Source organism: Micrasema longulum, unplaced genomic scaffold (genome assembly GCF_059751315.1).
Source record: "Micrasema longulum isolate JH-2025_06_02 unplaced genomic scaffold, ASM5975131v1 h1tg000040l, whole genome shotgun sequence".
Classification (NCBI taxonomy): Eukaryota; Metazoa; Arthropoda; class Insecta; order Trichoptera; family Brachycentridae; genus Micrasema; species Micrasema longulum.
In genome coordinates this window covers 1,852,675-1,880,223 of record NW_028277247.1, presented here as the reverse complement: position 1 = coordinate 1,880,223, position 27,549 = coordinate 1,852,675, and the positions used below count along the sequence as shown (strand labels likewise).

The 27,549-nt window shown below is 31.5% G+C and overlaps 1 long non-coding RNA gene across 1 annotated transcript in view; it reads right to left on the bottom strand.

The window, feature by feature from the left end:
- Positions 1-346: 346 nt before the first annotated feature.
- The window catches only part of LOC148285368 (uncharacterized), a 250,466-nt gene continuing 223,263 nt past the window's right edge, over positions 347-27,549 (bottom strand). The window contains exon 3 of the long non-coding RNA XR_015822324.1: positions 347-1,832. This is a non-coding gene — a long non-coding RNA (uncharacterized LOC148285368). The remainder of the gene's footprint in view (positions 1,833-27,549) is intronic.

The following is a 27,549-nucleotide window of genomic DNA, read 5'->3' as shown; positions in this document are numbered from 1 at the left end:
CGGAAATATCTTTTAACAAGGTCATTATAAATAATTGTCTTACATTTAAAACATTAAACTTTTATATTGCAATCCTTAATATTCTTCTTCAGCTTTATTCTCTCAACTGTTGGATAAAGGCCTCTTCCTATCACCCGCTTTCATCATTCACGTTTTACCGGCAATAAAGGCAATGTCGTCGACCCATCTTTTCTGTGACCTTCCAACACTTGTTTTGTTTGCCCATGGTCTACACTTTCTTATTCTGGGTGTCCACCTGCCGTAATTTTGCCTCGCCAAGTATCCTGCCCACTTCGCTGCAAGATCCATGATATCCACGACTCCGGTTCGGCGCCTTATTTCTTCATTTCTTACTCTTTCTCTTAGACATACACCGAGCATCTGTATTTCGATGGATCATTGAGTGCATTTTAATTTCTGGCTATTTTTTTGTATTACAGACATGGTTTCTAGTCCGTATGTTGTCACCGGCAATATGCACGATTCATATACCTGTCTTTTTAGGCATAAAGGGACTTATTTATTTTCAAAAATATATTTAAGTTTGCCGAAAGCAGCCCAATTTAGCCCTTCTTCGTAACTCCGCTGTCTGGTTATCTTTACCAAGTTTGACTTGGTGTCCTAGATATATTTATTCATCCACCACTTCGATTTTATTATTGTTAATGAAAATGTCTCTCCCTGTTGGACTCATAATCTTTGTTTTATGAATACTCATTTCCAAACCAATCCTTTTTGAAGCCTTATATAATTCCATAATCATTTCGCCTAGTTCATCTATGTCTTTACTTATGACCACTTTGTCATCTGCGAATCTGAGGAGACTCAAGTACATGCCATCGATCTTTACACCCTAATTTTCCCAAGTTAGGGTTTTAAATACAACCACTAAGACTAGCATAAAGAGCTTTGGCGATATTGTGTCCCCTTGTCTGACACCTTTCTCTATTTTGATTTAATCAGATTTTGTGTCCTCATCAATCCTCACATCCATAGTAGCGTTGTCATAAATGAATTTTATTCATCTAATGTATCTAGAATCAACTCGGGCATTTTGGAGTGCTTCAATAACGGCCTATTTGTCAACTGAGTGAAACGCTTTTCGAAAGTCGATAATCGTTAATAATATGAGCAGCAAATTATCCGCGGTGAGAGAAAATTTAAGCAATTGCACAAAAAAAGTTGAGTTAAACAATTGTTGTATCAGAATTAAAGTAATTTTATCTCATTTTTTTCCTATGTTGATTTTGTCCATTTCGACAATACCTCAACAATTATAACATTCAATTTTGAACACAACTTTTTAAATTCTTCAGACATATTTTCAATATTTTTTAAAAATAAAATACCCTGGTCGCAACAGTGGAATTATCGACAAATAATGTTATTTAAACATTTAAAACTAAATACGTTACAATTTAAAACAAAGATACATATTAGCGGTTAATTTAACATGGATGTCTTGTTTTAATCTGAACACGTATACGTATTGTTTGTATTACTCTGTAAATACGTTCGTCCAACAAGTTAGTCGAAGTTAGAGTACAGTTCTTAACACTCAGTTGTCACTCACGAGCCAACTAAAAGCTCTATTTTACTGTAACTTGCAACTCTTCATGACTCACAGTGCTCGCAGTAAAACTAAACTTGATGAAGAAGTTTAGCAACTAATTGCTGGAAGCCTTTTTGCATGATTTGGTAACACCGCGGTCTGGCCTTTACTTCAAAGAGAAAATTAAAACGAAAACTTACAACGGTTTCTTAATGAAAATTTTCCACGACGCTTTTCTTTCAGGATTTTATTTTTTCAGCGAAAAGTAAAGTTGATTTACCTGCAACAAAAAAAAAACATAATTACAATGCTGTTTGCAAGTTATTATTAGTTTTTAAATGAATATAAAAAATGACAAATTATGTAGGTGCATTGATTAAAATATAACCAATCAATAGTTAGATGCAAATATTTTTATTTTACATTTAAAAATGCATAATCACTTATACCTTTATTATTTCCCTATTTTGCCTCTGTTTATTATTTTATTTTTACATTTGAGTATTATTTAAAACAAAATGTGTAATCTGGTACATCCGTTTTAATATCATAAATATGAAAGTGTGTTTGTTTGTTTGTGTTTCTGTCACGTCTCAACGGAGCGACCGATTGACGAATCCAACGAAATTTTTTAAGATTCATTAATTCCAAACTGCATATTCCTATAGAACAAATTAACTACATGTCTTTTTTTTTTTAATATACCTACTCTTGAGAATCGTAGAACAATAACTGACCTAATATTTTTGTATAAAATCATTAATTCTAAATTCGATTGTTGCCCAACTCCTGGATTTAATAAATATTAATATAACAACACTTAGAACTGGACAAAATACTCTTTATTATTGTCACCCTTCTCAAATCAACTATCTTTGTCACTCACCTATTGTACCGTGTATACACATACTAGGAAATGAATGTACCTTTACTATTGACATTTTTAACTCGAGTCTCTGTGAATTCAAACCATCTCTTTGTAAATATTTTATCATGCTCTGTAGTAACGATTAACGAATTTTGTGCAAAAGCTATTTATGCTAACGATCTGGTGTTAACTCATTTTATATTCATATTTACCGACTTTTTTATATCTTTTGTATACTGACATACATGTATATATTTATATTTTTCGTTATTTTTCTTTTTCGTTTTATACCCATGTTTTAATATTGTTTTTTATTTTTTGTATATCTAACTAACTTATTATATTGTTATATTTTATTCATATAAGGCACTTGAGCCGTATGATAAATAAATAAATAAAATGAATAAAAAAATAATAATAATATTGGCCTTCCACCAAAACAAACATGAAAACTTAATACAAATGTTTAAATACAGAATAAGTCCTTTGTCACTCCTTTATCAATTGTCTTTAGTCACATTATTATTAATACAAGATTGGTAAAAAAAATCTAATTATTATAAAGTCAAGTATGTAATTAACAATTGAACATTGGTTGGTGAGATTTGCTTTTCGTCTAGATTTTAAAGTAGGCTTTTGGATTAGTAGTAGTGATTCACATTATATTTTCGGAATAACGACTTGCAAATATTGACATATTATACAAAGACGTACCCTATAGAGTAAAATATTATTTTAATACGAAAATGTATTCACAGTTACTGGGTTTTTTAATTACACGAGGGCTGCATTCATCCATACTAATATTAGAAATGCGAATGTGTGTTTGTCCGTTTGTTTGTGTTTCCTGCACGTCGCGACGCCGACGGAGCGACTGATTGACATAATTTTTGGCAGAGGGATAGCCGGAGAGATGAGAAGTGAAAACGGCTACATTTCATCCCGAAAAAAAATCACTACCTGGGAAAAGTTCTTAGTGGAAAATGAATTCTAGAGTAGAAGAATAGAATTCCACCAAGATGGAAAGTGAATTAACATTAAAAAAGAACAACAACAACTACGTCACCAAAGACTAACGGATATCTACGTATTTTTTACAAAGCTATAGCTGTGGACTGCCAATCGATCAGGCTACTTTTTATCCCGCAAAAATATATCAATCCATCCGCTAAATTCTTATTGCTAAACGACGAATCTAATTAATTAACTAATTTCTACTTAATACCATGCGAGCAAAGCTCCGAGTAAAAGCTAGTAATACATATACCGACAGCTAATCACGATACGTGCAAACATTCGTGTGAGAAAGAGATAAACATTATTCCTTAATGCATATTTCTGTGGAACTCGTTATCCTCCAATACTAGCTGTCAGTGTATTATAAGTGTGTTCTAAAATTGTAAAAAATGTGCTTAAAATCACAAATAATTATCCAATTAGGATTGTATTTACAAATAAAACGATATATCTGTTAGAATTATCAATCGTAGTGTAACTCAACCATTTTCTAATTACATTCAATGATAGTTTTCTGCGTAGCGTCACGTCTTATCACGATGAAGTTCCATTGGTGTTTTTCAACCGTTTTGATTACGACCCCCTTACAAATAAAAATGACGACCCGAAATGGAATATAATTCTCATAATTACATCAATTGTTCGTGTGGGGGTCGCAGTGAGTCACACCTTGTTGGAGGGTGTGATTCTATAAAATGCTGCGAACGCCCAGTCACATTCCACCGGCAACACTACTGACTAGTCCAACTCGTTAGCGTCCACGTCGCGAACCCCGGGCAATGGGATCACACTCATAACGGTGTGATCACAGTAGATAAAGAGAGGACAAAAGGCGAGTTTCTGGCGCCTCCAAATCAGAACCAACCAGCTAAGAGAGGTAATCCCGACAGAAAAATTTACTAAATATGAAATGAAAAAAACATGGATGAAAGAAGGCTGAATGCTGTCGAAATAAGATCACTCAGGCGGGTGTGCGGTAAAACTATGTATATGTAAACAAATGCCGAGATAGTGTCGAGAGTGCTGCGTCGGTTCGGACATGTAGAGCGAACGGACAGCAAAATAACGGTTGAAAAGATTAACGATACGAATTTTGACGGATGTGGAAAACAAGAAAGACCGAGAAAGAGGCATGATCAAATTAAATTAACAAAATTATTAAAGGAATAGTTCCGAGATATTTTCAAAACAAACTAAAAAATAATGAGTTATTTTATAGAAACTATGCAACAAGAGGATCTAAAAATATAAGACTGAAAAGGAAATTAAAAGCGATGTCCCAGAACTGCTTTATGTACAAGGGAATGCAGTTATTTGAGGAAATGCCAGGAAGTATAAAAAATGAAGAAAGTGTAAATATATTTAAAATTAAATGTAAAGAGTATACATGAAATAAGTGCTAGGTTATATATAATGTCAATAGTGCATATACATAAGTTAATATAAGTGTACATATTAAACAGTTTGAATATTATAAATTACGATAGTAGGTGTTCAGTAGTAATTCATAATGTTAGAATAAGTATAGATGTAAATATTATGTTGTAAATATATATGAGACTATGTTTATCATATAACAAAATAAAATAAATTTTTAAAAATAAAAGGAATGCTACGTTTCATTTTAATTTTACCTCATTGAATTATATAATTTATATATTTTTTAAACTTTCTGTACATAATATAAATTTTACATTGACGGTCTTATTGCCAAGTACCATTTTCTTCCAACCAACTAATAAAATAAAAGTTATTTTCATAGAATTCAAGTTGCAAAACATGTTCGGTAGAAAGTAAAATAAAAAGCTAAATATATACAAAACAGAAATAACTTATTTGTTTATAAATTACCTTAAATCAATACTATTATTTAACGGGAAAAAAGAAGAAAGAGGAAAGAAGAAAGGAGAAGAGATTAAGGAAGAGAAAGGAGATGTTTATTTATTTAACTTTTTGTACATAATGTTATTTGTACATTGGCGGGCTTATTGCCAAATGGCAATTTCTTCCAAACAACCTATGAAATAAAAGTTTTATTTTTATAATTCAAGTTACAGAACATATTCAATAGAAAAAAAAATTAAAAAGCTAAAGATATATTAAAATAGAAATAAACGTAATAAATTACCTTAAATCAAAACTTTTACTTAATGTGAAAAAGGAAAAAAAGAGGAAAGAGGAAAGGAGGAAAGGAGGAAAGATTAAGGAAGAGAAAGGCGATGCTTTTTCAGACGTGATTTAAGTAGTAACATCTTTGATGGTGGATGGAAGATGATTCAACAGTCGAGCCGCATGGACACTATATGAGTTAGAGAAGAAAGAGGAATTGCGGTGGGTATTAAGAGAGTGCCTTGAGAATTAGAACGAAGAGGTAAACCACGAACTGATAAGCGTTGAAATTTTTCACGCAGGTATAGAGGAGCGTTAGGACTATGAAGTACATTGAACAGAAGTGAGAGGGAGTGATAGTCTCTCCGCTGTCTAATTTTGAGCCATTTCAGTTGCCTACGATAATCAGAAAATCAGTTTCTTCTGACGTGATTTAAACAGAGATACTGTAGTAAAATACTTGATAGATGGGATTTGTTCTTTTTATACCATGTAATATGAGAATCTTAAGTATTTATGCAATGATTATTTACTTTACCATGATTATTGTATTCGCAGACCAAGATTGGTCTGTAGGTTAGCGGATTCACGTCACTTGCGGAGAAGTGGTTTGATAACCACGAACGTTATTCGCCTTGAAATAATATCAACTAAGTTGTTTAGCGAGGAATTGGCCAAAGTCGGAACAAGTTAGTTGATGAGAAACCATTCCTATTCCAAACACGTAGCAATAAATTTATTTATGTAATATAATTGGCAGTCTAGCAAACAAGATGTTCTATTACACAAGATCCCTGTTAGTACACGACCCCGAAAGCTTACACTAACGGAAGACATATGATATCCAGGAAGGTCGGAACAGGGTGGTGAGCACACGTGAAATCGTCAATACTTTATTCATATAGTAAATACCGTCAAATACTTTGGAACACGTCTGAATTATATAGACCAGTTTTCGTATCAACCGACCCTTCAGAATAATTTAGTTCAAACCTATTTCTCAAGAATAAAGTTTTTTTTTAAAAGAATATTCAGCTTGCAAATATTTCATTTCTACGGTATGCTGTAGGCAAAATTTTAACGCCAAATGGAAAATGTAAATACTAAAATTTTGCGAAAAATATTCTGTAGATACCAGTGCAGTGCCCTATGCACCATTAGGTGAGGAAATGGAATGATGGTGAATCGGACTCACGGTTTAAAGTTCCGTGGTTCGAATCCCACTTTACCCCAACTCGATTCCTATATTTAAATAGTAAGTTATTTACAACTCATTGAAAATGACCTTCAAAATTAAATATTTGGGCAAATCATAAGAACACAAATACATCTTTAAATTTTGTTTTTTTAAATGATGAGATATTAAATATTTACATCCAAAATATTTATTCTAAAAAGACAAAAAAACATAATTCCATAAAAAAGGGGTTGAACACAACTTCAACTATTTTAAGAAAAACACCTCAAATTTGTGAGATTTAAAATACTTGAATTTCTTTTTAAAATCAATATTTAAGTTTTTTTTTTTTAAAACTTTCCTGCTCAATTATTATTATCTTCAAATTTAACTTAAATATTTTGTCTCTACGTGAGTGCCGATGTACCTAAGTTAAGGCTAAATTTCAAGAAGCGTAATCTGCTGGTAGAATAGTAATTATATTTTAGTTATATAAAACTTCTAGGTATATTTCTTATTAAAAATATCTTTGGAAATTGTATGATATTCTTACATTTTATCAGACTATAGTTTTAAGGATTTCGCACAAACTAAATGTAGAGAGCTTACGTTAAAGCCCCGGAAGATTAATTGGTTTGTTACCCTTATTTTTATATAAAGTATACGTATTATGCGTTGTCACTGTCGTGTAATAAATAGACGCGTTCTGCCTTATCGAGTACGGCTGGATTGATTTAAAAAAATGCGTTGCCCACAACAATAAAAAAAAACTTTAAATCAATAAACATTCGTGTGAAAGAGAAATATACGAATGTCAGTTCAAATTTCTGTGTAACTAGTTACTATAGCTATGACAGTGGCTGTCAGTGTTATTTATTATAAACTCTTAAATTGTATAAAAAATATTTTAAGACTCTATCTACTCATTCCAAAATGCATTTGTTCCGTTTTTGGCAGTTGCAGTTTAATTAAATTATTTTCTTACACACGACGCCACAGCCTCACAACGAGAGTCAAAAAAATTAAATATTAAACCACGGAAGGCAATTACCCAACAATTAAAATATATTTTACTTTGTGTAACTTGTACGCTTGTAACGTTCCATTTTATTTTATTTTTCTTATTATATTTATTGAATATTTTTTGCCAGATATATAAGTGTGTATACACACACATACATACTTGCATACACATATATATACAAACACATATATAAAAAATACACAGTATAAATATTTTTGTTAAAAAAATTGAAAACCAAAAGTAACATATTTTGCTAGCAATTTAGCTAAAGTAATCCATGACCCACTTTTAGGCATAGTTTAAAGGTGTGATCGTTATACGTCATTGTGCGTTGTATATGCCTTCGTGGTGCAGTGGTCAAGACGCTTGACTCACATATGAAAGGTTCCGGGTTCGATTCCCGGTGAGAACACAAAAAATAAATGTGATTTTTCTCAAACCTGGGTGTTCTGTGATGTAATTCACCACTGTAATTGGGCTTTCTGGCCTGTTGTGATGCAAAAAAAATCAAATATATATATTTATACAAATTTCCGACAATTGAGCGGTTTGAAGATTACGCGCGTGCTAAAGGTCGGGATTATGCTTCGTCTGTAGTTAGCGGGGATTCCATGTACTACTCCCACAACGTATTAGCGAAGATTGTATCAACAAGGATTCATGACCACCCGTCATATCAAGGGAAATCCCGACAACGCCATAGGAACAAGCATATTATATAGTACAAAGTAAAGTAAAAATAATTGTTTTCTCTTTTGTTGTTTTTTTTTCCATAGTGGAACTACATTTTTTTTTTTTTTTAAGAATACTTTTTTGATCTATTTATAGAGTTGGAGTTTATTTTGTAAAACTTACTTTAAAAAACTTACTTATTTTAAAACAAAAAAAAATAATGAAATTTGTAGACTCAAATCAGTGTTTGATTAATTATACATTATTTTGTTTCGAAAATGTTTTTATTTTAGAATTTTTTTTACTGACCGCGACGCGGCGAGTTGTTTACGAGAAAACCTGGTCACTGGTAAAAAATATATATTAAAACATTGACCAAAAGGAAATGAAATATTTTTCTTGTTTTATTTTATTCAAGATGAATAAAGAGTTAGTAATATAAATTTTAATTCAGCATTATTTCCTCCCTTATTCCTATTGAAAATTACTTTTCATATTAACATTTGATAAAAAAAAAAATATATATATAAATAAGAATTCCATACAACTATCTGAAACAAGGCGCAGCTCTATTGTGCATCATATTATGATTAAAAATTTACAAATTTATGAAATGTCTCGCAGCAGTCTCCTGCAATGGTCTCCTTCCCCTAGACAAAATCCAATTTCGTATATTCATCCTGAAGAAATCTTTTTTTTTGGAGATGTGAGGTGTATTTTTTAAATGATTTCTTTCTAAGTCATTTTCATGTTGTATAATAAAAAAAGCAGTGTGAGGCTGTTGAAAAATTCGATATTTCTTAGGGACTCAATTATGTATTTCAATATGTAATTTTCTACTCCACTTAAAAGAAAAAACATAATTTATATCGCATATTCTTTGAAGATTAAGCCCTTTTATACATTTTAGGGATTTGGAAATCATCGAAGGGTTAAAGGCTTAGTTTAAAAGGTACTTGAGTCGACAAAATAATTTGTATCACATGCGTATCTATCCAAGGAAGATAAATCTAAATTGAGTTTCATATGAGAAAATGTATTTTACTTTGTCAACGAAAAAAGGATTACAACGCGCAACGGATTAAAAAAACTAATTTATAGAATATTAAATATTTGAATAAACATTGGGTAGGTTTTCTTGTGTAAAAATTGCGAAATCGAAATTTGTTTTCAAAATTTTTATTTTTATTCTCCTACAGCCTTTAGAAGGACTCTTGAACATTGTAATAATTATTTGACAATGCAAAAATTAAATATTCCCAATTTATGATGAAATGAGCTTTGATGTTAAATATTTATAAATAAAACCAAAAAAAAAACTTAATAAATTTGAGTCATAGAAAAAAAAGTTTCTGGCGATCGGTCGAATATGTCATTTTAAAAACTTCAAATCTTTAGGTTATGTTATAAGGTACTGCATTGGTACACTAACGTGTCGTAACTCGGTGTTAAGATGATCAATCTCACGCTTTAGGCGCCAGTCAGGGATTATGTTTATTATGTTAATGATAATTAGGTTAATTGGATTAATTACGTTTTTTTTTAATGAATTATTATGTTAACTTTGTTAAATAGCTAATCTTAGGCATGTTTCACATTTTTTTTAATGTTTCCATCGGCACGGGACACCCCCGTGAAGGAACATTATTATGTATAAAAAAAGAATACAAACAATGGAAAAGTATAAATAAATAAAAGTAAATAAAAAATACTGCAGTCGAAAAACACTCATTTCAATAGAAATGGATAACATTTATGAGAATGGAAATATGGAAGTCTAGGCATTTACAGACCGACTTGTGACACGATTTCATCTCTTTACTTCACAATCAAAACCCTGGACTGGACTCGATCGCTTCTGTAAGATAAAAATCCTCAAATAAGAGTTTAGCGGAGATTCAGAATCAAATCCTCGTAGTGTGGCGGTTGGTGCGTCCGCCTACTGTGCTTAAGGTCGCAAGTTTGACTCCTGGCAGAATCAACATAAAATAATAGTTTAGAGGGTGGTTTTAAATTGCAATATTTTACGGATACGTTAACGGATTATACGGATAGTGAATTAAAACAGATTATGCTACAAGACAAAAATAATATTCGACATAAACCTTTCATATATGGAGAAAAAAATATTATAATATCTTGGCGAAAGGAAATGAAAGCATTAGAAATTAAATTTAAATTGCGTTTCATGAAATCGAAATTGAAAAATAAAACGACTCGATTTTTACTAAAAAAAAAACCTTTTTTTAGTCTGAACTATACTGATAAAAACACTTTCGGTCTGGAAAAGGGTTTTCGAGTAAGTGGGGGGAGCGCTTTCTATGAGATATTTAACTTATTATGCTTCTAATTTTTGTTAATCCATTGTAAGTATAAAACCACGCGTTCTTTACTCTCCTGTTAAGTTTTCGCAGATTTAAAATTTGTGACTGGCGTTACGATGTTTGGTTTTCCGTCAAATGTATCCCGTAGAAGGCATAAAGTTTTTGATGTGTTCATAAAATGTGTCGAAACTCCGACATGATCGTATAACGAAAGTGTCAATCGAAAAACGCGGTAAAAAGAAAGCGATCGTGTATTTGAAGGCGTGTTTACGTTTTATGCATAAACCCGTGTATTATGACTGAACATTGACTAGAAATATTTAGAATACCAAAACACGACATGGAAAATGGAAAACAATCACTAAAAGATAACATAAAATTGCATGAAACGAAAAAAAGGGAGAATTATAAAAAAAAATTGTGGTGTACAGAAGGATAATATGATATTTATGAAAAACAGTCACAAAAAAATTTAATCATTTTTTTTTTTCTTAGGTCATAATCATTATTATAATAATTTCGCTATCCATCCAGAAAAAACACTGCAGTGTAAAATACATTTTGAGTAAATATCTCATGTCGACCTTGCCAGCGGTGCTATTCTAAGCAGCTTTCGCGACCGTAGAAAAAACTTTTACTTACAAAATACGCGAGATAAAAGTTTTTTCTACGGCCGCGAGAGCGTTTGGAATATCACCCCAGGAGCATCTAAAAACATATTTTGACTTATTTCTGCATCAGCATAACAGCAATAGTGCATATAAATACCAAATGTAGCGTATTTCGATCATCCGTTTCATAAAGGTAAGGTTATCTTAATTACTCTACACGGCCCCGATTACAATGCGCAGTTAACAGTTATCGTCCACTATTTTTCTCTACGAAAATGTGCTTATTTGAATTTTTAAGTTTCTGCATCAGTAACCTGTAATTAAAGATATAAATTTTCATACTGAAAATTCGCATTCACTTTATAGACAAACGTAGATAACTCTATTAACTGCCCATTGTAATCGGGGCCAAAGCCGCCATTGCAGATTATAGATTACAGATTAGATTATAGATAGAGATACATAAAAAAATAAAGAAACATTTAGTAAATAATAATAAGAAATATTTTACACATTAATTTATAGCCTTTAGAACACTTCACCAATAATTATATAGAGACAAACGAAATCTATCAATTTCACCATACTCGTTACCAAGCCGGTGTAGACTAAGGGCCTTACTTATAAATTGGGAATAAAGTTAAGCTTGAGAATAGTAGTAGAATGATGATGGTATAGCAAAAAGTATTACTTATAAATCTTGCGTAGATTTAAACTCGGTTTAAATCGGGGATAGCGACCAAAGAAACTTATACTTGCACATTATGTGGCATAACGGTGGAATAAGCACGCGATCTGTCAAAAGTCATATTTTTCGGTAATTAAAATGGATAGTTAACTAGTTTTTTTTTCAATTTCGAAGTCCTGCGACCTTCTCAATGCGATTCAAGTGATTTTTGACTATTCGTTTAAATAATATCTGAAATGTTATATGTTTGTATGTGTTTTAAGTCATTGTGATAAAAAAAGAAACACGAATAAACTATAGAATTCGTTTTTATCTTCTCCTCTTCTTCCTAATGTTGATTTTTTTCTAACGGTTTTCTCCGTGTTTTCAATTACACTGACAGTAGTCTCGATTTTACTTTGACGCGTGTTTGCGTTGTTATAAAAGTTACTGCGCACGCGCACATATCAGTGTTGACTGTTTAAAAAAATTAAGCATGAAACATTGTTATTTTTAGTAATAAATATTTTTATAAGTTAGCTTTTTTATATCGGTTATAAATAGTTTAACTGGGTATAGTTATTTCTTAAAATAAACCTGGTATAAGGATATCTAATAAATAAGGCCCTAGGTGTGAGTGAATTGAATTTCATACAGAAAGCTTAGTTTTACTTTGCAGATACAATTGAAGATAAATGTTAACTTTCCATTGCAATATGGACCCTCATGCCAATCCAAGGACAATATTTTTTTTCTGTGACAAACAACTTTTTAATAAAAATTTCAAGTCTAACTTGTAGGGAATCGATTCCGAGACCTCAAGCATAGTAAGCAAACTTTACCCAAATTCATTTAAAAGGACTTTTACAAGAGAGAAGCCACCGAGTCGAAAACACTAATAGAAAGTCTTAGATTCTGTTCTGTATTCCGCCTGGACACGGAATAGATATATATCTCTTACGTCGACTAAGGGTTGATACATGAAAAAGATTTTCACAAAAATACATACACAGTTGAACTCCGTTTATGCGAACTCCGGTTATTCGGATCGCCAAATATTCAGATCGTTATCAGGAAATAAAAAATAAAGATGTTTTTAATTTTAATTTAATTGTGCAATTAACTTTGCTGGACATGTTTAAGTGTTTAAGGACATATGGATTTATACAAAACACTGATATTTCATAAGTATGAAACGCGCCAAAAAGTGAAAGGAAATTTCTTAGAAAAAAGAAGTATAAATGCGTATGGAGAGAAGACTAAGGCGTATATACTTCCACGCATAGTAAATATACTCCCAGACGAAATAAATAAAAATAGATTTAAATTTGTTTTAATTTTTTTTTTCTTAAATTCTAAGTTTGGTGTGTAAAAAAAAGAATAAAACCAAACAGTTTAAAACAGTGTTCAAAAAAGTGTTGTTTGTTAATTATTATTTTTGTATTTCGGTATCAAAAAAATACTTGATTTATTTATATTATATTTTTTTACTTTTATTTTGTTGATATATTTAAGATGTTTTCAATAAGTCCACCAAAGTTCTTATTCTTTGTACTTAAAGTTTTAAATAAATAAAGAAAACTCTAAACATTTTCATAAATTATAATCCGTGAATGTAAGGGTTACCTACTAAAAGCATGTAGTTTCAAATCGGAATGTTGGTTTTCATTTTTTGTGCAACAACTATGGTGACGGAGTATAGTGGGTTTTGCATGTTAGTTTAATTGGTGTCCTGACGAAGAGACGGGTACGCCTCGCAACTGGTAGACATATAAAAGTCGGTAAGTGGTTATATGCATATATTTATTAACATTAAATATAAAAAAATCATACAAAGAGGATCTCACGCCCTTCGGGAAATGGGTACAAAAAATGATTTCTGACGCATGGTAAAAAAAAAGCATTGAATTGTACGACAAACTTGCTTGAAAATGTACGAAAAAAGTAATAAAAAATATTTCAATAAAAACAAATTCCTTTGAACGACGACACTATGAATTAAACAATAATAAGAGAGTTGTGAAAGATTTCCGGTTTACTTACCGTCAATGGGCCAATCAGAAAAACTGGCCGAAAAGAGGTGGAAGACAACTTGAAACGTCACACGCAACATAATTTCATAAATACAAAACTTTTAAAAATCATTTGTTGTTAATACGATACATATTTTTTGTTTAAATTTTGGCGTAGTTTAAAAGTCTATAAACATGTGGGTGGAGGTTTAATCATAGGCAGAATGGTAAATGTTACACAGTGTGTAAAGTGGCCACGTAACTAGCCAATGACAGGTCATAAGCCCTGTAAATTTATTTATTTGACTTTTAATTTTATCTTTCAATTTTAACTTTTTAATTTTAATTCTTAATTTTAACTTTTAATTTTAACTTTTAATTTTAACTTTTAATTTAAATTTTAACTTTCATTTTAATTTAAATTTTTAATTTAAACTTTTACTTTTGATTTTAATTTAAACTTTTGATTTCAACTCTTAATTTATACTTATTCATATGTACATCTACTACCTGCATCTAATGAATTATTGTTGGTTGTGAATTTTTACAAAACAGAGAGAGAGGGAGGAAAGTAGAGTTGGAGCTATACAATGTTATTTAATATTCATATTTTTATTTAATATTCATATTTTTACTTTTTTAGAATTCAATTATTTTTCCCCTCTCCTCCTGCATTCATAGTAAATTAGTGTGAAATCTGTAATTGGTCTTACTTTTTTTAATTGTTCTTTTGTACCTTGTATTTATATAAAGACTGTATGATTTCTTTAATAAATAAATGCCAAGAGTTCCATATTCCTTTCCCTAAAATGTTTTCATTCTGTATTACAATAAACTTTGGTTTGTGAACAAATAAACAATTACATGAACAACACTGAACTTCCTCAAAATAAAAAGAGATATGTATATCAAATCTTGTTTTCTATGTCGCTTAATGTGACTTATAGCCACCTTAGTTAAAACTGAGGCGAACGCTATTCACATCGAAAAATGCATATTTTTGTAATAATACGGTAATTTATTCAGGACAGAATATTGGACGCCAATTAATTTTTAAAATTATATCGTTAATGTAGGTTTTGATATACTGAGTATTGAATGAATAATTCGAAGTGCTAAGCTGTCTGCTAAATCTGTATCGATGGACCAAAGCATGTACACCCTATTTTATCGTCTACCGCGCTATTTCGAGCTGCTGAATAAATAAACCATTTCAGAGTATTTATTGCAGCCTGAAAACTGAAAGCTGCAATTCCTGAAAGCAGCCGTGAGACTCGCCAAGGTATGGAGAATCACTATTCCAACCAATGCTTTAGATATCTTTACAGAGAGCATCCGTTAGATTATTTGAACGCAGATATGCAGAAAGCAGCCAATCCACAATTTTGAAAAGATTCTATATTGGTGTTATCGGGTGCCGTAAGGACGCTAAAAAACAGCCAGGCCGTATTCATACAAAAAAACTGTAATAATCACCTTCTGAAAATAGTGTTGATAAGAAAAACAGCATTTCTCAATTTGCAGAAAACACCCACATCATCAGAAAAATCTTTCAGCTTAGATGCAGATGAGAAGATTAATGCCTCCAGAAATCTAATTCTCTCAAATAAATGAAAATGGATAAAAACGTAAGCATTTTAATTTAAAAAAATAATTAATGTAAAAATACCTCTAGCAAAAAAATATGTTTTAATACAGAATGTCACCTTATAAACATTCAAAGCTCGGATGAGGTATTATTTAATACAAGATCTGGCTGTTTTCTGCTATATACATGTTTTAGGTTGTTTGGTCGGCAGACTTTAATAAATGACCAAAATTCCTTAAACGCATGATTAAATTATTTTAAAAGTTATTATATAAAATGATATATTTGATTTTTTACAATTAAGAACCCTAATATAAATATAAAATAATATGTTGAATACGTAATGACACAACATACATCAATGTATTAACTAGGGCTGGCTGTTTTCTGCAAAATGCATATCTTAGGTTGTGTGGTCAGCCAGACTTTTCATTAAAACTGGTCAAATACATAAATAAATCATTCTTTAACATATTACAACAGAGATAAAGAACATTTAAGAGAAGGTAATATAGAAGTCCAGGCATCTACAGGGCTTATGACCTGTCAATGGCTGGTTTAAGTGGCCACTTTACACACTGTGTAACATTCACCATTCTGCCCATATTTGAACATCTATATTCCTTCAATTCTTTCATCTGTTGATGTTTGTGAAGTTAAAGAGCTGAAACCTTTATTTATGCGGGTGAGATTCATCTAATTGAATTATTTCACCTACATACTAGGCAACGCCTGAAAATATTATTTTTTCAATTTCTATACTTCTTCATGGACCAGGTAATTTATAAACAATATTTATAAACAATTTATAAACAATAATATAACAGCTCCCCGGGGAGTTGAATCCAGTCAATGTCTACAAAAATTTGGACAAACTCAAAATATTGTTTTTAAATCATTCTTTGTTTTGTGAAAAAAACGAATGTATGCATTGTCAATCATTTGTCAAAGTGAAAAACATTCCAACTGTTGTGCAGATTTGATTATTCACTCTTTTTACAAAAGTGCTATTATCTCAGTTTCACTTTTCTACGGCTGGCTGCTTTCTGTATGACTACGTTTATTTGTAAGTATGTAAGAGTAAAAAGGACTTGGAGTTTCTTTATTTATATTTTTTACTCGGGGAACGATAACCGAATAACAGTTGTACTTAGTTAGACTCATTCAAAACAAAATATTATTCCTATACACATACACAATTTAGCAAAACATAATAAAGCTGCATTTGTAAAGATCTTAGCTGTAATCTTTCCCACAATAAAATACCCGAGTTTATTGCCTGCACTTCAGATAATGAAATTTATGGACAGAACAACATTAATTTAATGCCTTTTATTTTGGATCAAGGCAAATGAATGCGCGCTGTGCACGTGTTTAAAATTCAATTGCGCATCTGTGATTGAAATAATAAGCTTTATCTGTTTACACAAAAATAATAAGCTTAATCTGTTTACAATACTTATTTATATTTATTTAAATGCCGATAGAATCAACAAATAAATATACAATGATCACTATCCCCACTCAATGAAGCATGGGGAATTTACAACTTTGTCCAAATGCTTGTAGATAAGGACCGAATAGGGAAATCAAGTGGAGATTAGTCAACGTCATTGGTGTACTGATTCGTGCGTGTATTTGCCAATTAATAAATAAAATAACTCAAAATAATTATTTTTATACGATAAAAGTAAATCCACCTTATGTTATACAATCTAGCCGGGTCGATTTTTGCTGTGACGTGAAAACAAGCCAAAAGATTTTTTAAAATTATAAATATTTTAATTTTCAAATATTTATACATATAGGTGTAATATTTCAATCATTACACTATTATAAAATACTCTTTTTCAGTGTCGGAGAAAGGATTTTTTCAAACAACGTTTCCGATTTTTAATATTTTATTTGAACATCTCTGAAGTGGAAAACTGAAGGCATTGATCCTAAGAAGTTCCTTCAGTAATGAGTTTCAGGGATAGAAAACAACTAACGTTGCATCCTGATTAACAGAAAAACAATACAAAATGTCGCTCAGAACAATGAAGAAAAATCCTGTTGAATTAAACTTCGCAAAAAAATGCAAACATTCAACGTTGCATTGTGAAATAAAGAGGAAAAGAGCTTATATTACAAAAGTAATAACTATACTATAGTAGAAAGATAAATCAGAACAGTACATTGAATAAACAATATTCTTTATTTAAAAAAACACGAGATTAAAATAAAATGGACCCAAGATAGAATATTAAGGTAAATTCACAACGAAAAAAATTATTAAAAAAATATTAGAATAAGGATTGGTTCATTGACATTGAAGTAAAATAAATAAAAAAAACACAATCTGTGATTAATTTATATTGCACTGTTACTTATTTTTCTATTATTATGAAGCATTTAATTTAATTTACAATTCAATACTCTAAATTTTAATGTTGATAGAAAAATGCTTAGGAATATTCAAAAGACTTTCGATTCATATTAAGATATCGTAATTAAATTTATAGACTTGACGATAGTTTTGTGAATGGTAAAACACTTAATCGCTGTGATTTGTGGTTTCCACGCGTGTGTTATTAATTTATTATTACAGGAAATGCGAATTTCAGTTCGAAATTATAACATGGCAATGAATGTTTTCTCGCTAAGACACTGGATGGTAACTTTCTCATGAATGGCACGAAGTGTGTCTCTAATAAATACCGACGACAATCACTCACCATCCGGTATCAATAACACCATGAAACTTGTCTTCAGTCATGTTCTAGTATTGAGTATTGGTCAGAGTTTGAAAAAAACCTTTTTTTTCATCATTTTATATTTAACGTTTCTACCTCTCCAATGGGGCAAAATGCTCGTATTTCAAGAGAGAAATATTTTAAATACGATATTTAGTATGATGTTACAAATTTTAATAATATTTATGAGTTCACGAGTGGGAGGATAAAAAAAAAAGTTTATAAATGTTTATTTATTTATATATACGCCCGATGAGCATTTTTATGGACACGTTTATACATGGAAAATTATTATAAAAAATTAGAAAGATTCAATGGTTAATAGGACGGAGTTTTGGTCCTAACACTTATGTATGGAAGTGAAACATGGAACTGGCAGAGGAAGGATGAAAGCCGAGTGAACGCGGTTGAAATGCGATCTCTTAGACGAATGTGTGGGAAATCAATGTATGACAGGGTTACGAATGATGAAATCAGGCGAGAGTGTAAATCTGAGACAAGTATAATTGATAAGATTAAGAAAGGGTCTCTGAGATGGTTTGGTCACGTAGAACGAACGGACGACGAAAGAATGGTAAAACAAGTATATATGGCAAAAATGAACGGCAACGTTAGACGAGGACGACCAAGGAAGACGTGGCATGATCAGATAAACCAAAATCTTAAGTCTGGTCATGTCAAAAGCAGACAAAACCGAAGGGCATGTATGACAAGATGTATGAATGTGGAAGAGGCTAGGATTGTATGCCAAGATAGACGTGTGTGGCGGTGCATTCTATCTGCCTACCCCTACGGGGAAATGGCGTGATGGTAGTAGTAGTAGTAGTAGCAATGGTTTCTAGTAGACTTTGTGGGAGTGGAGGCGGGAGAGAGGTGTTTATAATTGAATTTGATTCAGTGATCGTTTGAAAGAAGACAACTTGTTATCAAAGAAATCAAGACTGGTATGTTTGTTGGCAGACCTAAGAATTCTGGGCATAGGGGAATGAAAACCATAGTTAGTTCTCTGGTTATCGGTATGAAAGAGTAAGTTTTGTCTGTGGTTTCTAGTTGGGATATTTAATTTTATTGAGCTCAGTAGTTCAAGCGCATCAAAGAGTGAATTGAGAATTTTAAAAAGGACTTTAAGGTCGGATTTATTTCGACGGTCTTGAAGAGAAGATATATTCAAGGTAGTTTCTAACTCATTATACGTATATAGGTCTCTGGATAAGCCCAACCTCCAGCCTATGTTTCTCAAAAATCGATGTTGAACTGATTCAATATTCGTGATGTGAACATCATAATATGGAGACCAGATAACAGAGAAATACTCTAGGTGCGGGCGAACTAGGGAACAGAAGAGAGTTTTAAGGGTATTGATATTTTTGAAGTCAGCTGGGCTTCTGTTAATAAATCCAAGAAGTTTTAAGGATTTATTGATAACATGTTCTATATGAATTGTAAAAGAAAGTTTAGTGTCATAGTTATTGTAAAAAGGTATTTTCACAAATCGGAAAGATAATTCATATTTAGAACGGATTTTAAGGATTCCAATGGTATAATTATCGATCTATAAAAAAAACATCAAGAGTCAAAAACAGTCGTCCAGGATTCTGGATCTGCATTTGCATCCACAGAATTGTAATCACGAACATGGAAAATTCTAGTTATTTTTATTACCCTAGCATGTGAGCAAACTCGGTAAGATAATTAATATTGTTATTCATAATAAATTAAATTATAATATTATATATCTGATTAGAAAAATATCAAGTCAACTTTCTACTTTATTAGGCTTGTGATGAAGACTAAATCCTGAGACTTTATTTATGGATTACTTCGATCTTTTCAAAAATTCGTACGGTCTTTCCAGGAAATTCGAGTTCATTTTTTAAGTTATTCGTATCAATAATACCGTAAATAATTTTTACATTTCCGCTACCAGAACACTCCCCCACGCAAATTTAGACGGGTTATTTTCAAGTTTATCGGAAATAAGTTTAGATATTATTTAATTTTGTTTTGTAACAAATAAATTATACTCTGTTCCATTGAAATATTGCGTATTGTATCTTTTTAAACTTATTTTTAAATGTACCTACACTTAAGATAATATTTAGTTTTATATAAATTATTCTTACACTGTATAATAGTCACCAGTCTGAAGATGCCCATTAGAGGGTGAAAGCGCTAATTGGTCAAATAAATAAGTGGAAGTGTACCAAGTATTTTTAAATTAATAACTTATATGTAAATATAAATCATTACATCATATTATATTAATTTTACGAAGTCGTGTTTCTATGTCCTCTCCCACTAATAGTATGTTGACTGACTCTAGAAAATTTATATTTTTTATCTAGTTGTAAATTTAACTGTGCACCGTGCAGATAGCGCGTTGTCAATTTGGCCGAATAACTGACTGACGATATATATTATGTCAATACTGTTTATTCTCTAGAATTGAATCAGGCAGTTAAGAAATATAACGTCTTTAATAGTATAACTAATACAAAAAAGAAAGTTAAAAAAGATAATTGTATTTACGAAGAAAAGGCGTTTGTATTAAGAATTCTAGTCTTGCAGGTAAAAAATAAATATAAAAACTGTGTTTCTTCGTTATTTAGTTTTCTAACTGTAGAAAACTTCCGTGAAATTTAAACTTATTTGAATTATATTGTAGGACAGTAAAAAACTTGATGAAAAAATACTAATAAAGACATGTATAATTTGAATTCCAAAGCTATTTTTTAGAATAAATAACACTGAATAACTTACCAGATCGTTCCAAGCTGAATTAAGTGGGTTGTTTAAGAAATATTTCAAGTAGGTACCTGAAACAAAAGAAATACCGAGAATTAATAAAAAATAAATGATAACAACCTTTTGCAGATTGTAAAACAGAAATATTATTACTTTTCAATTATCTCCGAGTCCAGGAAAAAGTATATTACTTTTATGTGTATGAAAGAGAACAAGAATCCCAGGCGAGCTAAAAAGTGTAACCGTCCGTTACAGTTTTTATTTGATTATTATTTAAAGGAGAAATACTTAAGTTATTTACTCAAATATTTAAATTTTAAGACCATTTCCTAAAAGTCATAAATAACTTATGCCGGAAAAATGGAAATCGAGTAGTAGTTGAGTGTGATTTGAACCTCCGGTCTTTGGCCCGTGAGTCCACAATCCTACCGCGGGACCACAACCCGGTTATAAAAAGTTACGTTAAATACACGTTTGTTGTTTTACTAAAAACCAAATCAAAAGTTTGGAACGCTTTTGTTCTATGCAAAAGAGCTGATGGGCTTCTCCAGTGAATTATTACTCTGAGGTGTTGACAGATGGTGCCGTGACTATTTCTTGAAACAAATCATTTCACGCATTTATGTATCTACCATTGATAAAATGTTTAGGTGGATTGGGATTGATTTGACTTCTCTTTCGGGCTAAATACGAAAATTCATTAAGTCGGCGGTCATAATACCCATGCAAAATTTTAAAAGTTTAATCTAGTATCTATTTATTTATTTATTTGACGGACTTATTAAGTCCATTCTAACAATGGTAAATACAATTTCTTATAATCAATACAGGCACTTATAAAATAAAATACAACTAAATAAAATTAAAGCTAGGACAAAAAAAATTACCACCTTAAGACAAGATCTAGTCTAGATCTATCTTAGTTTCATTTTTAAATCTATAAAGACTTACGCCAAAAAAATAATCCAGATCTTGTCTCGAGTTTACAATATGACACAATCGGGGCATTGGTGCATGCAAGCCATAGTTTGTGCTGTGTTGGTCGAGGAACAGCACATTATTGTTTTGCAACCGGCGGATCGGAACATTGAATGCCACTTGTTCCAGTAACGATGGTACATCAATTAAGCCATTCAGCAAATTAAACATAAATTGTTGTTGTTATTTCTACGTTTTTGTAGACTTGAGATTTTTAACATTGACTCCATTTCTCCGTAAGTGTAGTATCATCAGGTCAAGTCTCCGAAGCCTATCCTCATATGGAAATTTATTGGGATATCTCAAGTCAAATACTCATTTTTCGCTCATTTTACTACAGACAGATTAGCTTTCCAATGAAACTTAATTACGTAGAATGAATGTTGTGGCAACACACCCCTAGAAGTTAGCAGCTAGCAGCCACCGAATGAGTTTATAACTGGTCTGATATTTCAGAGATCAAGTCGAACTTCCTGAAATTAAATTCGTCTGTAGAAGTTTACCTGGCTCCGCCAGTCCACTGGACATAGCAGAATAATCGCATTAATCAAATTGAATAAAATATAAGCGGGAGCGATCAAAAGAGAAAATATTTCGCCAGTAATAATGTTATCCATTTTGAGGTCTTTCGATCGAAACTTCAAACATTACCATTGAGGCAACGTAAAATTATTGATATCTCAATTTTCTGGTAGTAGTGGAGTTATTCAAGTCAATAAAGTGTTAAACATTTACATTGTTACAAAAAATATTTTCGAATCGATAGTTACTTTAAGGTAAAAATCCTGAAAAAAGAAATCCAATTATAAGTCGCCATGTAGCGTAGCTATATCGACTCATTAGCCTTCTATGCTTAGAGTCCAGGATTCAATTCCTTGGAAGTTTTACACAAAACATGCCCGATAAGGTGGTTTTACTCTGCAATATTTCTCTGTCCCTGGATTGGCATTTGAAGCGTAAGACTGATTACTTTACCTTTATATAACAGATGGTCGAGATACGCTGCCTATACTTTACCAATGCAGTACCCTATGCACTGAATAAGAATGATCATGATGATAGTTTTATTGGGAACAATCGATATAACAATAATACACATAATATTGCATAAATTAATTTACTAATAACTTATTTATTTAGCTTGTAAATTTACTATAATTCATACTCACTCGATGTAAAATGTACAGAAGAGAACTAATAGGCTTGATTCAGAATAACAGAGAATAGACGTTTTGTCTCTTTTCTTCCTCTTAATCATGAAATCAAATGCAATTTTCCACTCATACTTTCCTTTATTTATTCTTCACCACTCCTTATCAATTTCCTTCTTTTCCTTCCCACTATCTCCTTGTTTTGTCAATTTCACTTTATTATGTAGTCAATTTATTCTTTGTATAGTTTAAACCGTCGTTGCTTTATTTTAGAATAATTGAGTAAATACATATTATTGGATGGCAGGCCCTACTATTTTTATATATCAATTTTTTTATAGTTTCTATTTATAATCATTTAATCTGTACATCTGTTTGCATTTGAAATGAATAAAATAAAATAAAACAATCAAAATAAATATACCTTACATAAATTCATTATTAATTTTACATAGTATATTATTTATCCCTAATGTAAACAAAGAATTTCGATCGAAGAGTGAAGATGCTTCTTGGTTCCCTGATACTTTCCTGATGCACAAAAAAATAGGGTGATAATATTAAAACTTACCTTCCCAACCTCCTACTAATTCCCCAACATACCGTTTAGTCAACCATCAACCTATTTTTTAGTGCATGTTTGAACGTGGTGGTGTTTGCACACCCTTTAACTCTGCATGTATTTTATGTAGTTTTTCGACGGTGATGGTAGAGATGAAGTGTATTTAAATATTTGCGTGTCTGTGTTGCGAGAGTCCTAAGGAAGAGACGAGTACGTCTCGAAACCGGTACACAAATTAAAGTGATTATATACTAACATTTACAAACATAAACTTAAATGTTTGACCACAAAGTTAGTGCTTTAAGCATAATATTATGGATTTCGTCAAATGTTTTCAGTTAATTTAAGAATCGATTTGAATGAAGAACTTCAACCCTACGGGAAATTAGATTAAAAAAAATAATTAAATCGGCGGAACAGGCCGTGAAAAACAGGCTATGAAAAATCATAGAGCTGATATTACAATCGGTGTAGTGGCAAGAGGTTTGATTCCAGACATGGTTGACATAAAATATTTATTTAAAAAAGAAGACTAAAACGGAAAGGAAAGGTGCGGAAAAGAAATGATGATGATGATATAACGATACATAAAAAAAGTGTTGGCTTATCTTAGTAGTCTATTAACAAATAAAAAAATATTTTTAAAAAACACCTAACTTCCTGATTATATAATCGATAAACGCCTTTCTTAATGTATTCTTTTAACGTTATATGGAAAAGGATCAAAAGAAATGCGACAATTTCGCTGAATGACTGACCATCAGCTCTCCGAATACGATAATCGTGATTGGAATTTCTCGCAATATTTTATTGAAAAACTTGTAAAAGAAAAAAGGGGCATTTTCTGTAGAGTTTAAAAGATTTTATTACAAGAAATTTTCACTTGATTGAAAATGTTTTAAAAAGGAGGGCTATTGAATAAACGGTATTTGTTCTGTCTGTCGGAGTCTGTCTAACACCGTTATGTTTATAAAAATGGGAGAGCTACTGAATAAATGGTATCTGTTCTGTCTGTCGGAGTCAGTCTAAAACTGTTTTATTTTTAAAAGTGGGAGGGCTACTGAATTAACGGTATTTGTTCTGTCTGTCGGAGTCTGTCTAAAACTATTTTATTTTTAAACGTGGGAGGGCTACTGAATTAATAGTATTTGTTCTGTATGTCGGAGTCGGTCTAATACTGTTTTATTTTTAAAAGTGGGAGGGCTACTGAACTAACGGTATTTGTTCTGTCTGTCGGAGTCAGTCTAAAACTGTTTTATTTTTAAAAGTGGGAGGGCTACTGAATTAACGGTATTTGTTCTGTCTATCGGAGAAGTATTATAATTTGTCTAATTTTTATATTTCATTTTCGACATGAAGTACTTTTAATCCAGTGTCTTTATTGAAGTTATGATTATTTTCTATCAGATGATTTGCGAATTTAGAAAAATGATTATTATTTAAGCATATCAAGTGTTTTTTTACTTTAATATTAAAGTTTCTTTTAGTTTTTCCAATGTAGATTGAATCGCAATCATTACAATAATAATAAAAAAATAGTGGTTAAAAACAAAGTTGTTTTATTTATTTTATTATAATGAATAACCACAAAGTTAGTGCTTCAAATACAATCTTAAGGTACTTAAATCTACAAACAAATGGATTACAGTTTTTAGATTCAATTTGATCGGTAATCAATAAATCTGCCAGGCGAAACTGACCTTAGCAGGCGGTGTTAATGACACCGGGCATTAGAGGAGTGGGGACGCTCGGTGGAGTAGTGAACGAGTACCTTACGGAGATCGTACCCATTATGCTGGCATTCAGTGCCGTGGGAAAACTTTCACTCGCCACTTAGTGCTACGGAGCAATCAACTCTTGTCATTTGGCATAGAACCACGATTAGCGACTAGATTACCATCTGATGAATTAAGACATTTCAAACATCAAACGACGATTACCACTTTTACATTTCGGTATTATTTACTTTTAAAAAATAAAAACTATCGCGCCATTTCCCAGGAGCAATATGCATAAAGGATATAACGCCACATCATTCTGTTTTTGCTCGCATCACGACGCCGATTATTTCGGCTTTTACTTTTCTAAATAACCTTAGCTACCTACAGTGCGTTCAAATGTTTTACAACCCTATGTAAATGTGTTAGTGATAATGTCTTCAAATAAAACATTCTATAACTAACAAAAACTAAATTTGTATGCATCGCCGACAGGCAACTCTAACACATCAGCATACGGTATGTAGCACTAACTATGCACAACACTCTTTCCTCTATCGTTCTTGCTCTAACGATAATTATTTTTTTTCATCTATGGATATATTTACATGCCCCTTAATTTATTAAAAAAAAATTTAAGGCTCCTTATTTCTAGCTACGATACGATCCCACTTACACACACCGGAACACTTACTCCTACACTAATACACATTAACACACATCTAAACTTACTCTCATTCAAATAAACATAAACACACCCTTTTGTTGTAACACAATTTAATAATATGTATGATTCTTATTTAGAAGCTTTGCTGGTCTGTCTTTAAACTGTATTTTTTTTAATGTTACTATATCATTGTCGACTGTTTGTTTAAAATAAATAAATACGGTTGAAGTGTTTCCTGGACATACCCGAAACCGTTTTAAAGACAGTGGGTCTTCCTATCGGTTTTCGTCATATGGCACCAAAAAGGAATAAGCAATGATTTTTTATCAATAAACGAGTCACTCTTTTAAAATGTTCAATTTCATTAATTGCAATTTTAATCAGCGTATCGTCGCTTCAGTTCGTTTTTGTTCAACAGACCAAAACACAAATCAGCATAAAAAGAACTTTAAAGTTTTTTTTACGAAATTGACATAAATAATGACCACAACTCATAACAAAATTTGTTAAAATACACCTTAATTTTTTTAATATTATAAATAAAAGCTTTCTCAGACCTCCGGTACACTTAACCCAATTTAGTTAAAAATGGTCTGTTGGACAAAAACGAACTAAAGCGACGATACGGTCATTAAACATTCGAATGCACTGCAGATCTATAGGTATTCTGCTTTATAGCTTCACAAAGAACCAACGGACACAAATAAATGAACTGTCACGCCGTTTCCCGGTAGGGTAGTCAGAGAGGGTAGAACGCCACATCACTCTGCCTTAGCAAACATACCTCGCTTCCTCTACGTGCATGCCTCTTATCGTGCACGTACGTCCGATTATTCCGACTTATGACACGTCAATTTTGAAGTATTTGTTGGATTTGATCATGAACTGGCTTTCTCGGTCTCAGTTTTATTTTTATTTGTTTTTTTGTCCATACATATATTATTTACATAGGAATATAATTCCAAAAATACACTTTAGAAAAATACATCTTAAAATTAAGCTATAACATGATGTTGAAAAAATTGCCCAAAAAGACTTTAGCGTCTGAGCGTGGGCCATTCCTTTTTCAATTATTAAAAAGTTTATAACATAGTTTTCCGTTAGGGTAGACAGAGAGGGTAGAATACCACATCACTCTGTCTTTGCAAACATACCTCGCTTCCTCTACGTGCATGCCTCTTATCGTGCACGTACGTCCGATTATTCTGACTACTGACACGTCGATATTGAAGTATTTGTTGGATTTGGTCATGCGCTGGCTTTCTCGGACTTCTTCGTTTTCCATATCCAATATTGTCATTATTTTTCCGTCTATTGTAATACCTTAATGTCCAACTCAACACAATTTTCTTAATTTGGTCGATTGGTCATG